Here is a 5,385-nt window from a genome sequence, read left to right on the forward strand (position 1 = left end):
CCAAATACAAAACAAAACGTGAGCAAATCATAGATTAGGAGCAAACCAAGTCACAAATTAGAATCGAAATATGGGTTTTGATTCCAAAGGTGCCATATGTTGATGGCGGCAGGGAAGAGCATGATCGTCCTCTGGAGCTGCAACTGCGTATATTTCAACCGCGAGATAGCTACTCCGGTGGTGATATGACGATGTATAAATAAATGTAAGTAACCATAAATAAATAGATGGTTGATAACATAAATATAAATGTTAGATAACATAAATGTAAATGTTAGTATACATAAATAAATGTTAGATAACATAAATGTAAATGTTAGTATACATAAAATAACATAAATGTAAATGTTAGTATACATAAATAAATGTTAGATAACATACATGTAAATTAGACGACAGTGTCGACCATATATCATTTAGGTTGTATAACCGACCATATATTAGTTAGGTGGCAGAGCCAACCATATTTAGTATAAATGTTGAGATAATCGTGCTGATAACGTGTTGTAATTTTAAAAGTATATAACTAACTTTAGTAGCCAATGCTCTAATTAAGAACTTGTAGTATTATAAGAATGGAGAAAAGCTTCAGAAGTAAATTGAAATATTGGTGTACATACTAATTACAATCGATCGCATATTTATAGTACAATAATTCACTGTGGAGTTAGATGGGACAGTAACATCCGCGAGTTTCATCTACCAAATTTGTTGATCTACTAAATTTACTTTATCAAAAGTGTCGGCCACTTTATCAAAAGTTTGTGACTTATAACATATTGGACTTTATCTATACATTACACTTGTTTATTTTATTTTTTAAGGCAAAACCTCATAATATATCTACTAAAGATTGAACATGAATCTCACTTGAGATTCTATACATTACATTAACATCATTATTATCATTATCATCAATATCTATAACTCTGTATAAATAATGAAAGTAAATCTGGCTAATCACCCGACTTAACACAAATCCGACGTGTAATTAATTTACTTAATCAAGTTTAATTATAATTAATTAATCCGAAAATCCCACATGGCCGAATGAGTTTAGGGATTTGGTACGCTGCACGTCCAAATCAATAAGTGGTCTCCATCTAATTTTTTTTAGGGTTTCAATTGTCTTAAGTCAATTCCTTAAAAAAATTCCCCAACCATTCAATCCATAAACTGAATCATGTATGGAGATCATCGATTAAACGATCTGATCCATTAAAAATGAATATTGTATCGATGGACGAACTCGATTCAAAAGATTCATGTCTTTGATTCATCTATATCGATCAAATCTTCATCATCATTTAGATACAAAAAATCAACATTTTGTTACAACAATGAGGTGGATTTTAGATGAAATCGCACCAGTTTCATCCATCGATTTCGTGTCAGGTATGAATCGGTTTTTTTATGTTCGTAAACCCAATGTTATTATATATTTATTATCGAGATTCAGTTTATAATTTTTGCTAATTGGAACGTAATAGAATGTAAGTTGTTAAATCAGGGTTTATATTTTGTTCAACTTACGTTAGTTGATTAATTATTTAGGGTTTGATAATGGATTTCCCCAAAATGTGATTCCTATCAGTATACTTCTATATCTTATGATTTTATTTTATTTTTTTGGTTTTTTCATCTTAGAAAAAGGTAATTAAAATGAATAACTATTACTGTATAAAATGAATTGACTTCTTTCTCTTTTTACAAGCTCCAACTGATTAACTGATAAAATTAATAACGAAAAGGTTATCATTTTGTGATTTTTAATCGGTCATGTGTAAGCATCATCTATATCTTTAACTTATCTATACGTACTAAAATGCAAGGCTTTATATTATAGTAAGGGGATACATATGACGAGAAACAGGGACTCAAAAATCAACATGCTACAATGAGGAAACTGAAGAAAAAGACAAATCTGATCGACAAGGACGAGAAGAAAAAAGTTTGTGCAAGCCTTGAAGAAAAAAGCTCACAAACAGTTTAAGGTATCAAAAAGCTAATTCCCTTATAGTTTTTTTTTTTTTGCTTATGATCTGTTGTGTTTAATTTCTGTGTATAAGTATTGATCTAAATGTGTGATTGATTATCTGGAGGAGTCAGCTATGTATATCTTGAACAAGTCACATTCAGCTTAATATATTTTGATAAAAATGAAACGGGTCAATTGATATAAAAGAGTTGTAATGAGCCCAAAATGTACTTTCAAGAAATTTAACTTATCAATATATTTTGTTTTCCTTCATAATGTTGTTTTGCAAGGAGCTATCAAAACAAGCTTATTATCTATAACACGAATTCTGATAGAGAAAGAAAGTAGCCTATGTCATTTTTGGTGTATGTATTTTGAAAAGGCCTTTATGTCATAGTCGATATACCAATTTTTTTGCTGTTTTGAGCTCATGTTGACATGAGCCGTTCTGAAGTCTACATTTATCCAGTTGCATAATTTGTATTTTTAGGATACTTCACAATTTTATTTAGCCATATTCACATTAATTTAACAGGATCTAGAGGTGAAATTGAACATTAGAGGTGAAATTGAACAATAGCCAAATACCATGGTGAAACGGTGAACTCTGGTCAACTCTGTAAAACCATGGTGTACAAATGGAAAAAGAACATATTAACTCATGTACTTAGATTAAGTATACCATAGGAATACTGGACTAAACTATGATGAATTGTTCATTGTTAATGCTCTTTTTTTTTGGTGATCTTTTAGCTCATCCATATAGGGGCTTCTGGTTCTAATAATATGATGTTCCACATTGACTCATGGTTTTGCAATCTGGTGTTTCACTTCCTGCCAAGTTATTTGAATTGCATTTTGTTTGGCGTATATGTTATGTCAAACTTGAACATTGTGTTGTTTATTATTGTTTGAATATGTCAAGAAAATGCTAGATAAAGTGTGGCATCTCTTACAATCAGTATGGAAAACGGGTGAATGGTTATGGTTACATAAAGCAGTGTGGAAAAAGTGACGAACTTAAATCTAAATATGTCAACCTTGAACTAATAGATTTACAATACATATTGTTTATTTTTTATCGCATTATATTTACTTTTTTACACGCATTGATTCTTGCTTCTCCTTACTGATTTGCATCGATTCCCGCTTCGTAACATTGATTTGCGTTTATTTGTCTAAGTAAATATCATGCGAAATGGTTTAAAGATTGTGAGCACATTAGTCTTTGTGAACTGTCTCCTACTAAGGTACACTTATTTTTTATTTTTGTTATTATCATTTTTTTTCAAATATAATGTATTGCCTAAACAAATAATTCATTCTTAAAATACAGGTCGGCATTGATTTTGTGAATGCAACAATCATCGCGTTACGGATTTATAATTGAATGTGAGATATCTTATCATGGTTAGTAACTTAATTTGCTTTACCAATCATTGATTGAGTTTGTGAATTACACTTTAAGTTGGCTTTTTTCTCTCAAGTTACCCTTAAGTGTGGTATGACCTTGGTTTTTTCTTGGTAAAATAATTTTGTTGATCTACAATCTCTTATAATTTCTACTGTTTAAAAATTATTCACAATTTACAATTTTAAAGTGTAAATTTTGTGGTCTAAAATAGTTTTTTTAAAAGTGAGGTAGTAGCTGAAACTTAATATAATATGGTGTAAACGGGCAGGGCTTGCACAAAGTGTTCCATTTTTGCAGTTGGAGGAGAATGGCATTAATCTCGATATTCATGTATTCAAAGTTCAATTTACACGGTATTTGTAATGGGTAAGCTTTTAGGTGTATGACCATTTTATTATCTAATCTACATGATCTTTTTACTTAACAGTGTGATTCTTTTAAATACAGCAGATTTGGGCGAATGACGAACTAATGCAAAGCTTATTTGGCAGGGTACTCAATAGAAATCTCGACCCATTAAGAGATAAATCAAACGTGAACGGATCAACTTCTCACCTTGGCCCATTCCATTTTGGGTCTTATTGTAAATCTTTAGCTTCATATGCAATACACACCGACTACTGGTGCTATTGCTCCTGGTGCTTACACACTCCTAGATGCGACAAATTCTAATCAAAAAGTTGTTATGTTGCCACATTCACTGGTCATAATCATAAAGGTGGGCACTCGATTGACACTCTTGAGGTACATCATGGAGTACTTGACATCTAATACAATCGTATTTGCGTTTTTAATTATTTGATATACAATAGTACGAGACATACAAACCAGTTTGTGGAAACTAACCATGTATTATACATACATTCAGTATTTGTACCTGTCTTCAATACTAACGTTTTAGAATACTAAATTTTAAAACTGCCGTGCAACGTACGGGCTCTTACAGGGACTTGAAAGCTCTGTTGGCCTCACGCTCCAAAATGATGGCGTCTTGACGTCCTCCTGGGGATTTGTATCATATGAATGAATAAGTAATTGTGCGACACTGAATGTGAACTATTGATTCTTGCATTTTAATTATATTCAATACTAAAGTTTACGATACTAATGCTTTCGATACTAATATTATCAATAGTAAATGGTTTTTGTTCATTGTAATTGTATTATACATTTGCTAAGTATAAATACTAACGTTATTGAAAAATAATTTATACAATTGCCGTGTAACGCACGGGCTTATAAATCTAATATTCATTATATAATATATAAATAGATACCTTTTTTTGTCTCATCACAAATGTTCACATTAAAATTTAGAATGTCTAAATTCAAATGTCTATTTGTATTTCAACCATTTATAACATGTTATTCTGAAGAGAAAACATTTCTAATTTGATAAGAAAATGAAGTTAATTAGATTTCTTAAAACTGTGTGTAGAACATAAGTAAACAATTGTAACATAATGAAAGTTAAAATGAATTGTGCAATTATAAATCATTTACACCATATTGTTTTACTCTTTAGTGTTTAAAACTGAAAGTTAGCTAGCATTATATATTTATATATCTTTCTTACATAAATACCAAAATAATGAACATCATCTCATAAAATGTAACATTGTATGGGCCATCTAGTGGCCACAATAGCATATACAAAGGGACATCAATGTCGCATCAGGTGGCCCGCTCACTAAAGAACTTTAACAGTTAATCGTTGTTAATTGTAAATTGTAATTGTAAATATCTTCTATAAATACAGCGTAAGGTGAAATTAAATTCCAAATTGTTCCAAAATATAGTATCGTGATAATAATATTCTTTTAAAAAAACCGTAATTAAAGATCCATAACATTTAAGTTAACCACGTCCTTTATTTTAGTCACCTCGGATTGTTAGTATGAAACTCATTTATAACAAGTGATAGTTCTCATCATTGTGATCTCGTTATGATAAGACGCTTTCGTCTTGCTACCCCGAACTCATGCCCCATATT

At 30.6% G+C, this 5,385-nt stretch overlaps 1 long non-coding RNA gene across 3 annotated transcripts; it reads left to right on the forward strand.

Annotated features, from left to right (window-relative positions):
- The first annotated feature begins 1,168 nt into the window (after positions 1-1,168).
- On the forward strand, positions 1,169-4,486 carry LOC139840345 (uncharacterized). Of its 3 annotated transcripts, XR_011757367.1 has the most exons (7): positions 1,169-1,395; positions 1,847-1,994; positions 3,162-3,228; positions 3,315-3,388; positions 3,661-3,758; positions 3,884-4,136; positions 4,339-4,486. It is a non-coding gene; the product is annotated as an uncharacterized lncRNA (long non-coding RNA). The 3 variants fall into 3 exon arrangements; XR_011757366.1 differs by having other exon boundaries at positions 1,833-1,994; positions 3,884-4,486; XR_011757365.1 differs by having other exon boundaries at positions 3,884-4,486.
- Positions 4,487-5,385: the final 899 nt, after the last annotated feature.

This window comes from Rutidosis leptorrhynchoides, chromosome 4 (assembly GCF_046630445.1).
Source record: "Rutidosis leptorrhynchoides isolate AG116_Rl617_1_P2 chromosome 4, CSIRO_AGI_Rlap_v1, whole genome shotgun sequence".
In the NCBI taxonomy this organism is placed as follows: Eukaryota; Viridiplantae; Streptophyta; class Magnoliopsida; order Asterales; family Asteraceae; genus Rutidosis; species Rutidosis leptorrhynchoides.